General features: G+C 38.5%; 2 pseudogenes; one reads left to right on the top strand and one right to left on the bottom strand.

Moving 5' to 3' along the window:
* The first annotated feature begins 2,285 nt into the window (after window positions 1-2,285).
* Window positions 2,286-3,227, top strand: LOC102532589 (olfactory receptor 9G4-like; annotated as a pseudogene).
* Window positions 3,228-4,085: 858 nt separating this feature from the next.
* LOC140693602 (olfactory receptor 9G19-like) lies at window positions 4,086-5,001 on the bottom strand (annotated as a pseudogene).
* Between the last annotated feature and the right edge of the window lie 7,417 nt (window positions 5,002-12,418).

Here is a 12,418-nt window from a genome sequence, read left to right on the forward strand (position 1 = left end):
TGTATCCCTGTCTCATAATGCTGATGACTACCATTTGTGCTGGTTTTAAGGCTAAAATCCCTAATCTGGCTTCCAGTGAATTTTGTGAGCTGATAACTCTATGGCTAATTCTGGTTCCTCTCTCTGTGCCATTTTATTTAGCCCCTGTTGGCATCTTCAACTCTCCAGGGTCTCTCATGTGAGGGACCTGATACATGTTTTTCCTTCTCATGGAAGTGCTCTCCCTTCTCATTCCCCCCAACAATGGGCTGTATTGCACTCATTTTTCAGATCAAATTTATACATCTTTTCTTCTGAGAAGACTTTAAGTTAGATATATATGCACATAAACCCAGAACATTAATTATTTTTCAGTTCTTTGTCTCTTTAAGTCAGTAGTCTACTACTACTACTACTACAGTAGTAATTGGCTCGGTCCAGATATTTTAGTTTCCCACTCCAAATTATATTGTATTAAAAATGAGCTTCAGAAGTTCCAGATTTTTAAAAAATTCCTTAGACAAGTGATAATGTAGCAGAAATAGTTTATAGTAACCATTGAGGTGGTGTCCATAACCCAACATTTTATCTGCTACCAATTTAATAGCCAAAAATTCCTGCCAAGATAATTCTATTCAAGCTTAAGCATATTCAGAAGGAAGTTGTACAAGTAAATAACAACATAGAACTGTAACTGGGGAGCTCCTGGGATGTTTGAGTGATCTAGTTTGGTAGAAGTTCTAGTAGGTGGAAACAAGTGGTGAAGAAGGGATTTGTAGAGGTTTAAGTTAAAGCCACTTTCTAGAACCTTGGATGTATGACTAGAGCATCTGTGCTTTGTGTGTTCACGAGACGTGATCCATTAGATACTGTAAAGAAATGGAATGGTCCTCTTTAACCACGGTGTCATCAGTCAAGTCACATCCTCTCTGAACTTATTAGATACATTTGAAAGGTTAGGATACCCAATCTCTGAGAGATATCTCACAAAGTAACAAGTGAAAACAATAGAACTTGAAGTAGGAAACTTGGATTTGCATTCTAGTCATAACATTGTTTCTGGCTTAGCTCAAAGATAAGTGTTTTAACATTTAAGTAAAGCACAATCTTCTTAATTTTAGTTTGCTCTCACTGTGTCTCTGCCTTGGGGGAAGTAAGCTGGTTACTGTGGCATTGGCACTAATTCTATAGTGTTTGACATTAGATACCTTCTCTTAGCTTCTCTCTGAGAGATGTGCAAGTTCAAGATACAAACTTTGAAGGATTCATGGTTTCTCAATAAATCTTTAACACCAAAGATTTGGTTCATCCTTCTATTCACCACCTACTGTATCAAAAAATGTTTAAACCATATATACATATATGTATATATATATAAATCTCATGTTAACTAGAGAAAAACATGGAATAAAAACACTTTTTAAAAAAATCTATTTTCATAGGTGAAGAAATTCAGGTTATCAGAGGATTATAAGATTGCCTTAATTGGGGAACAAGAGAAGCAATGTATTTACTAATAAGAGAGGCAAGTGGCTTAAAAGCTGAAAGCATATACTTTTCATAAAGAAAATTTGAGGTTCAAATACTAGCTGCTGTTGACTAGTTCTGGGACCTTCTTAAATTATGTGAGGATTATAATAATACTTACCATATACATTGTGGAAAGAATTAAGTGGTTAAGTATAGAACTGAGGATGCTCTGGGCCCAGTGAGTCATGTTTGTACTAGTCTCTTTGTATTAACAGTGGCAGGAGTAGCGCAATGAACTGCCATTTGTAAAGCGACCAGCATGTGCCTGACACGTAAACACTCACTGACCCACACGAGACACTCACATGTTGGGTGCTCACTGTGGGCCTGACATGTCAACACTCACTGACCCACACGAGACACTCCATGTTGGTTGCTCACCTCGTGCCTGTCACATAAACACTCACTGACCCACATGGGACACTCACATGTTGGGTGCTCACCGTGGGCCTGGCATTTGGCTGGATGCTTTCCTTTATGTCTCCTTAACTCCATCAGACCACCTGTCATAGCTCATCATTTTTCTCACCTGCTGGATGAGACTAAGGGATTTGCCCTGCATGAAACAATTAGTAAGTAAAAGCCCTAATTTCAAAATCAGATCCTGACTCCCATTCCGGTGGTCTTTCCAAGTCACAGACTGAATTTTTTATCATTTTATCTAGACAGTAAGGGGTTCATGAATTGTTGACTTGATCCATATACCTTTAATTCTTTCAAAACAAAAATCACTAATTTTTTTTTTCTCATGACAGTTATCAGACTTCCCCTCTGTGGACATGGAAATAGGAAATCGCACTGTCCTGACTGAATTTACCTTACTGGTCTCTCTTCAGACCCCCAGTGGCAGCTGATTCTATCTGGAATATTCCTGGTGCCCTACATGACCACCTTGTCAGGGAACATGACTCTAGTTATCTTGATCCATGTTGACTCCCACCTGCACACACCTATGTATTTTTTCATTGACAGTCTGTCTTTTTTGGATTTCTGGTACACTTCTGTGCATACTCCCAAATCCTGGCAAATTGTGTCTCAGAAGATAAGTGCACTTCCCTGGCTGGGTGTGGAGCCCAGCTGTTCTTTTCCTGTGTTGTGACTTACAGTGAGTGTCATCTCCTAGCGGCCATGGCCTATGACTGCCAACGCGGCCATCTGTAACCTGTTACTCTACTCAAGCACTATGTCCAGCTCTCTCTGTACTGGACTCATTGCTGGCTCCTACACAGGAGGCTTCTTGAATGCCATCGCCCATGCCACCAACACCTTTTGCCTGAGGTTCTGTGGCAAAAATATCATTGACCACTTCTTCTGTGATGTAACCAACATTGGTGAAAATGTCTTGTACATACACCCAGGTCTACAAAAAGGTCCTCGTGGAAGTGGTGGGCTTCACTGTCCTCTCCAACATTCTTGCCATCCTAATTTCCTATTTCAACATCCTTCTGGCTATTCTGAGGATCCACATGGCCTCAGGAAGGCGCAAAGCCTTCTCCATATGTGCGTTACACCTCGTCTCAGTCATGCTCTTCTATGGATCCTTGCTCTTCATGTTTTCAAGGCCAAGTTCCACCTACTCCCTGGGGAAAGACAAAGTGGCTGCCCTGTTCTACACTGTGGTCAACCCACTGCTCAACCCACTCAACTATAGCCTGAGAAACAAAGATGTCAAAGAGGCCTTCTGGAAAGCAACACAGACCAGAAGTTTCCAGAGATGAAGGTTATCTTTTGGCAGCAAGCTCTCATTGCACTTTCCACATATTGGTTTATAAACATGTTTGTAAATGTTGCAACATTTCAAGTAAATACAACAGGTTATACTTAAAAGATGAAACATTGTGATCAAACCATTTTTAATTATTTATTATTTTGTTGTGATTAAACTATTTTAAATCCAAAACACTGAGCTGTTTGATGTTCTACAGTTTTGTATTTTGCTTCTTGGCAGTACTCAATTTTCATACAAATTATCAGCTGGATTATCTGTGAGAGGTTTTAGAAAGAGAAAAGAGGAATTGGTAGGGTTTTGTGCACATACTTTGACTTTGAATCTTAGCAGACTTTTAAATAACACGCCACTGCCCTCTCTTTTTCCATCACAATATTCTTCACATTCCTTTCTTTTCCATTACCACAGACACTCTGTGGGTACTGAACAAGAAGGATTTGGGATATATTCCACAAATCTCAAGAATCAATTTAATATTTTATTCACATTTCCTTAATACCTCATTAAGTAGGTGGAAAAAATTGGATCTATCTCAGGGGAGATAGTAAATTAACATTCAACCATTTGGGATTCCAGAAGCAATAGATAATATTCTATATCACATTAAACCTTGATGTTGTTCTTTGAAAAATACACTAATATTACATTGAATCCATCTTTTGTAGAATAGATTATAGCATGATCATTAAAGCAAAACAAAGCAATGCAACAAAAGAAAATATTTCTCACTGGATTTCTTTGACTAGATAAACAAATATTTTATTAATGCCTCTCCATATGCCTCTCCTGAAGCAATTTATTTGCACCGAGCACTGATTTGAGAAATGTATGTAATTTAGGCTTCACATTATGTTACCTTGAAGAGTTTCTTCAGAGCTTCTTTCATGTCTTTATTCCTCAGACTGTAGAGCATGGGGTTCAGCATGGGGAACAGCACAGTGTAAAATGTGGACATCAATTTGTCCCTCTCAAGGGAATAGCTGGGTGGGAATAGATGTAGAGAATGGAGCCATCGTACAAGGTGACAGAGACCAGTGGGAGGAGCAGGTGGAGAAGGCTTTAAAGTGGCCCTGTGGAGAGTGGATCCTCAGGATGGCAGCTATGATGAAGAGGCAGGAGGCCAGGATGAGCAGAGCTGGGGTGATGACATTGGAGGCCAGGAGAAATTACAGCACATCCTGGTAGGTCTCTTTCACATCACATGCCAACTTCACCAGGGGTGGGACATCACAGAAAAAGTCATCAACAACATTTTCACCACAAAAACTCAAAGTGAGTGTGATGCTGGTGTGTATTATTGCATTGACAAAACCTCCAGTGTAGGAGTAGATAACCAAGCAGATGCACCATCTCCTTGGCATGGCCTGAGCATACAGCAGGGGGTTGGAGATGGCCACATAGCGGTCATAAGACATGGCAGCCAATAGGTAACACTCACTGTACCCGAGCCCAGCAGAGAAGAAGAACTTAACTGCACAGCCAGGAAAGGAGATGCTCTTGTCTTCAGAGATGCAGATCATGAGGATCTTTGGGGTGTAGAGAGAGGAATACTAGAGATCCAGTAAAGACAGATTCCCAATGAAAAAGTACATGGGTGTGTGCAGCCTTGAGTCATTACAGATCAACACCATGAGAGTGGTATTTCCTACCAGGGTCACAGAGTAGACACCAAGGAACATCACAAAGAGGACCAGCTGCATCACGGGGTCTGTCGTGAAGCCCACCAGGATGAACTCAGTGACCATGTGATTGCTTCTCTCCATGCTTTAAGGAGATCTCACCTACAAATGAAAGAGTGAAATGTTTATGGCAACCAGTACCAAAGGAGGTCATTCTCTGTTACAAATCTGTGAGATATAGTCAAGGCCATTGTTATTGGAATAAGGAAGGTCTGAGCAGAAATCTTGGCTGGGTTGGGCAAGTGATGGAAGCTTTCTGAGCCACAACATATTTGTCTTTAAAATGCATTTAGTATCAGGAAGCCTTAATGCTGCTTGGCCATTTATTCTTGTATTAATAAAATATTTCTTGGGCCCTTGGTGCTGTCTAGGCATTGGAATACAGCAGTGAGGTTGATAAGGTTGACTCTTATGGAGTCTTCATTTAGAAGGGATAGATACATAATAAATAAACAAAAAAGTATAGAAATATTTTTAGTTAATGATAGATGATATTAAGAAAATAAAACTGGCTCATGAAGTGAAGAGGAACTGGGAGTGGAGCTAATTAAATTCAAACACTGAGGGAAAAAATCTATTTCCCATTTCCCAGCTACAAATGGACAAGTAATTCAAAGCCTGTGAGATGTGGGAAAGGACCTATGGTTTAGAAGGCAGTGACAGATGAAGGGTAGTAGAATATGCCATCCCAATATGCCACTTTGGCATAAGAATTATTTTAAGCTAATGGCATTAAAAAAATAAAACAGTAGATAACCCAAGTACAGTTTGATCTCCCCTTTACTTCCTTAAAACAACATGTGAGAGCCACCCTCCCAATACCAGGAGAAAAGAAACATTCTTATTATCAAAGACAGGAAGTTGAGACCAAAAGAATTCTACACAAAGAGACTTTGTTAAAATAATTCTTTTTTTTCTTTTTCTTCCATGTTGTAGCATGTATCATTATTTTATTCTTTTTTATTGCCTAACAATATTCCTTTATACAGATACACGATATTTTGTTTACCCATTCATCAACTGACAGATACTTAATTTTTTCCATTTGGCGATTATGAACAATGCTGCTATGAACAAATCTTGACTAGAAATCTAGGAGCACTATTGCATAGTCACACGGTAAATCTATATTTAACATTTTTAAGAACTGCCAGACTGTCTTTCACATTAGCTGCACCAATTTTCAATCCCACAAGCATGGTGTGAGGATTCTAATTTTTTCTTATTTTCACCAAAACAAGTTGTCTGCCTTTGTAATATTAGCAATTCTAGTGTTCCTGAAGTGTTATAATACTGTGATTTTGATTTACATTTTCCTAATGACTAGTAATGTTGATCATTTTTTCATGTGCTTATTGGCCATTTGTTTTTCTTCTTTGGAATAATACCTATTCAAATCTTTGCCCCATTTTTAATTAGGTTTTTTGTCTTTTTATTGTTGAATTGTAAGAGTTCTTATATATTCTGGATACAAGTCTCTTATCAGCAATATGACTTGCAAATATTATCTCCCATTCTTTGGATTATCTTTTCACTTTCTTGATGATGTACTTTCATGAACAAAGGGTTTTAAATTTGATAAAGTCCAATTTATTTTTTTCCTTGCTTGTTTTTGGTGTCTTATCTAAGAAATAATCTAGCTCAATAGCCTAAACCCATGGTCACAAAGATTTGCTCATTTTCTTTTAAGATTTTTATAGTTTCAGTTCTTAAATGTAGACCTATGACCCATTTTGAGTTTTCTGTATATAGTGTGAGATTGGGGACCAACTTCACTGTTTTGAGTGTAAATATCTAGTTGTTCCAACACCATTTGTTGAAAAGATTATTCTTTCCCAACTGAATTATCTTGGCATCCTTGTCAAAAATCAGTTGATTATTGTTTTGGTTTCCTGTTGTCCCTGTAACAAGTTACTTCATACTTAGTGGTTTAGAACAATACAAATATATTATCTTATAGTTCTGTAGGATTAGAAGGTGGACTCAACATGGGTCTGACAGGGCTGAAATCAAGATGTTGGCAGGGCTGTGTTCTTTCCTGGAGATTCTCAGGGAAAACCCTTTCCTTGACTCTTTCAGCTTCTAGACACTGCCAACATTCCATGGTTCATGATCCCTCTCCACCATCTTTAAAGTTAGCACCATTGTTTCTCTATGACCATTCTTTAACAATCACATCTCCCTCTGACTCCTTCTGCCTCTGTTTTCAATGTTTAAGGATCCTTGTGATTATGTTAGGTCCAGCCTATAATCCAGTATAATCTATTTTAAAGTCACTTGATTATCAACCTTACTTTCCACTTCCCTTGTAACCAAATATATTCATATGTTCCAGGGATTAGAATACTAATGTTTTGGAAGGCATTATCTTACCTACCAAAACCACAAATGTAGCATTTTTTTTCCTGGACTCTCTATTCTATTCCTCTGATCTCTGTGTCTGCCTTTATGCTGGTGCCTCACTGTTTTAATTCCTGTAGCTTGTAGAAAGTTTTTAAATTGAGATGTGTGAGCCCTCCAGCTCTGTCCTTCCTTTTGCAACAATTCTTACCTTCCTTTTGCCTACACATATATTCTTAGTCATTGTTTCACAATTGCTTCTCTTTGTTCAACTTGTAGAAATCATTTAGATTTTGCCACTTCTTTGGGTCTTTATTTCTTCATGAGGGCTTCCCTGTGATATAAAACTTATACTAAATAAATGTGTATTCTTTTCTCCTGTTAATTTGTCTTATGTCAGTCTAATTTTCAGGCCCAGACCCTAAAGTAAAATTTTGCCTCCCCTGCACAGTTTTCCTCCACAATCACAGAGGAAATTCTCCCCTCAGTTATTCTGCAGGATCCTTTGGCACATTTATAATCCCAGAGAGAGAATCAAACTGAGCATTAGAGTGAACTGTCACAGTGGAGACCAGCAAATTATCCATCTGGTTATGGCAAGTAAAAAAAAAATTAATTGTAAGCTCTTTTGGGGTCTAAAAGCCTAGGATTTAGCACTATTTTCCAGTTTTTGTAACTAGCCATGTACAATTCTACAAAGGACACATCCCAGTTTGATCCCATCTGTAGTGGTAGTTCTCAGTTCTATCACATTAAAAAATTTCCACTTTACAACAAACATTTTTTAATGCTTTTTTATGGTCTAAAATGAAATTTATAGTTAATATAACATTTTGGTCCTCTGAGACCCAAAATCCCATTTGGCAGTTGTTCTCCCACACATAAAACAAAAAATATTCTTGGACACCCTGCTGGTGTCCAAGAATTCAACACAATTCTGACATTCTCTACCCTGAGATAGCATTGGATTTTACAGGGAAAGGGCTCAGTCCCACAAGACTGCTCCTTCTCCCAACTTCAGATACCAGTTGCAAGCCCAGGTTGTTACCTGTACTTCTGAACAACCTGCTATAACTCAGAGGTTTCCAGGAGCCCCCAACTTGAGTTTAATTAAATTGCCAGAGCAACTCACAGAACTCAGAGAAACATTTTATCTAGGAGTTATGTGAAGGACTAAAAAGACAGCTGGAGAATATCCCTGAGGGGTAAGATTACTTGTGATGATATTCTGCCCAGTTCACATTTTCATGAGTCTTCTGGGTCTCTGGGGTCATGCAGAGATGTGAGCCCACTAGGAAACAAACTACAAGACAGTAGAAATTTTTGTCTCTTTTGTTCATTGCTGTACACATGGTACCTAGAATATTACCAGGCATATAGTAGACACACATACATATTTAATGAATGAATGAATGAATGAATGAATGAACAAATGAATGAATGAGTTGCAAGAGAAACAAGTTGATAGTATCAATTTTCTGGGTGGCTTCTAATGATGTCATTTTATCCTTTGACTATCAGCAGAATTGTTTGAGATCTCATATGTGTTTTCTGGCACAAGTAACCCTTGGCCAGTTGTGTTGCCTGCAGAAGGAGTAGAAAGAAACAGACAAATATGCCTACAAAATATCCTTACCAAATATTTGTTTGTCCAAATGGACTGAATCTGTGTTGTCAGCTAAAGAATGTCACTCACCATCTGGCCCTACAGGGGTTGAGTCATTAGCCACTGAATTTGCCGACCTTCAACACACCCTGAAAACAGTTCAGGGTGGAGATGAGGAATGAGACACTGTGCTCTGGGAAAACTGTCAGGACAGGCCTTCAAATAGATATTTCCAGGAGAAAATTCTATGAATGCAATTTCCTGCATCTTCCCTTAGAAAGAGAAGCACTAAGATCACTACGATGTCTGTGTCTTGTGACCAGCAGCAACCTTCTTCCAAGCTGTGTGCTTGATTGCACGACACCTGTAAAATCATGTATATGCTGACCTCCCATCTTGTGTCTTCAGAGCAGTTCCTCAGAGGCATCTAAGAGAGTGTCCCTCGTGTCTCTCAGGCAATAGTCCTAAGTCCCCAAATAAAACTGAAACTGACAGCTCTCACATTGTGCTTTTTTATTTCAATCAACAGTGTAAAAGAAGCTTTTCAGATCAGCAACAGACTTTCTGTTATAATATGCCACGATGGATATAGGAAGCCTGCTCTAGAAATCAGAGCTGACTGTTTAAACCAGAGACAACTTGGATACCATAAAAAAATTGACTTTCAGGCAATTAACAAGGATTCCACTTCTCCATCACTAGTCAATATTGTAAAGGCTCAATTTCTTTACATATGAATCAAGGATAACTTATCCCTCCTATGGTGTGTTGTTACTGAGATAACTCAAGGGAGGACTAAGCACAGTGCCTGGCACATCATAGACACTCAGGTAACCAGTGGTTCTCAAATGTCATGCCCATGGCATTCACCTGGCCCAGCACAGAGCTCCTAACTCAGCAGGCTGGTGGTGGGGTCCAGGAACCAGCTTCCACTGAAGCAGCCCAAGGGCTTGTCTGCAGATCAAGTCTGAGAGATGCTGGAATAAAAATCAGTTGTTTCCTTATTTTTCTTCATATCAGGAGTCCTGTCTCCATTTTAATGTTGTGAAGACTCAAAGAGTTAACAAATGCAAAGATGTGTTGCATGTTCATATTTTAAAAGGGAAGCTACAGACAGAGCTACTTTGAATCCTGACACCAACACAGGAAAAGATGGGGCACACATTTCCCTGGGCAGGGACTGAATCAAAGAACTGAGTTCTGTGTTTGTTAACCAGAGCCAGAACACTGTGACAATCCAGCTGTGTTTGTTAAGTAGCTGACATGTTGTCCTTCCTAACTAAGGATATATTTCTGTGTCAAATTAAACAATGCACTTTTCTTTCAAAACTATTAAAATATAACCTTTTATATTTAGAGAGAAGCTTCTCTTAGCTGGAATTGTTCTCAAAAATGCCACATGCCTTTGTGCTGTCTTAAAGAATATTAAACTGAAAGAAATTTGAAATTTTTGGGATGTCTTTTGGCCTTTAGAAAAATAACCTCAAGTAATCACTGCTGCTTCATCCTGTTACTTCAGTTGCCCTTGCAATGTTAACAATGCTGCTTATTTTGTAAGTGGTTCCTGATAATATCTTGCTTCCGTGTTTTTTTTTTTTTTTGGTATATTTAGGTTATTATTATTTCTTTCTGTCATCCCTTGTCTTCTTCTGCAATATTAATGGATATTTTTGTCTCTAATAATGAAAAGTGCTACTTCTTCTTGAACTCTCAGAAGTTTCAAAAACTTCAGTAGGAAGATGGTGAAGATATTTCAAAAGATTCCCTTTCATTAGCACATATTGTATCTTAGTATGTGAATGATCTTAAGACAGGTTGTGAGGAACAGGTAACATTTTCCATCTAACTGTAGCATCTGAATTGGTCAATTTACCTAAAATTCTCAGCAACATCATCACCTCAACAGGGTTCAAATCTGCTTGTCCCAGAATCTTTTATGCCAGTTTCTGAATCCCCAGGGTTGTACTTCCTGCAGCCCCTTAGGATTTCCTAGGCTTTGTTAATATCTAACAGGACAATTAAATAACATTGCATGTTGACAAATTGTGTATTATTCAATGATGGGAAATATATATTTTTTGAGACTACAATTCCCTGGTGAAATGTAATGTCACAATTTCCATTGACATTCTCTCTAGTTATGTAGAAGGCAAAATAAACATATGTACACACGCTTGTGTATACTATACATTTATATGCATATATTTGCATATTAAAGCATATACGTTCAGTAATGCTAATATCTTTATTATCTGTTGAATACACTTCTTTTGTCCTTCCAAATCCATTCTCTACACTTTTAACCCGCTCTTTGCTTCAGGATGATCAGTTGTCTTAACTGTATCAGTAGGTTCCTTTGTGCTCTGTCTGCTTAATGGGTTTAGCCAGTGGTTGTCACTGGTGAGGAAGTAAGTGAGGTCAGAGTGATTTTTCTCTGTCCTGTTTTTTTGCAAAGATACCACAGATATCTGTATCCCTGGACCTAGACCATAGCTCCTGCCAAGTGACCCATTTCCAAGCTCTCTCTCCAGAGCGTATAACCTCACTCTGTTCTTACACCATCAAGAATAGAGAAGTAACACTCTCCGAAGTTATTAGTTCTAGGGTTAGTACACTATTTCTTGGGATACAAATAGAAATTATACATATCTTTTGGTAAGTTGGCTTTTGTTGAAATTTAAATCTGGACTATCCAATGGAAGAAAAGAAACAGGCAGGCAGAAAGCCATATTGCAATATTTAACTTCCAGAGCAAGAAGGCAGCAATTTCCCAATGTGCCAAAAACCCTAGATCATAACCAAATATTTTGTTGTTCAGATACTCGTGGCAGAGTCTCATGGATTAGGTGATTCTTATGGAATGAAGTAGCTAAGAAAACAACAAAGGTGATACTTTTCTTGTAAGGAAAAAATATCTGTCTTTACTTGGATAAAAACTAGCTCAAGATGGTCCAGTAGGGAAATGCCACTCCTTGATAATTCTCCAGGCTGAGCTAGTTTACAGCCACTGAAAACTTGAACCAATGGGGAAACATGGATCCTTTGAGGAAGAATCTTGAAACTTAGCCAATGTGTACACTGTACATCTTCTTCCAAGGCTTCTTGTGAATGGCTAGCAACCATTTATGACAGTAATCTTATATGGGGAAAAGGTAAATATCTAGATCTTCTGTGGGTTATTGGATATTGGCTCTGAATTAACACTAATTTCCAGTGACGGAAAAACATTAGGGGTACACACTTAACAATGGGACTTGTAAAATAATTTAAAGATAGTTTTGGCTTGCATGCATCTCTCATTGAGCCCAGTCAGAACAGATATGTAGATGATTATTTTTACCCAGACCCAGACATAATAATGGGTATAGATACATACAATACAACAAAACCCTCATTTTAGCTCCCTGTCCCTGACCCATGGAAAGAGGATTACCGTCGTTGGGAGTTCAGGTAGAAATTCCTGTAATTGCTTCCCCTAGACCTCCTCAGCTAAGGCAGTATACAAAATGCAGTGTAGCCTCCCTGGGGGCAAGTGCTGAAATTAGTGCTTTCATC

This window comes from Vicugna pacos, unplaced genomic scaffold (assembly GCF_048564905.1).
Source record: "Vicugna pacos unplaced genomic scaffold, VicPac4 scaffold_19, whole genome shotgun sequence".
NCBI classification, from domain to species: domain Eukaryota; kingdom Metazoa; phylum Chordata; class Mammalia; order Artiodactyla; family Camelidae; genus Vicugna; species Vicugna pacos.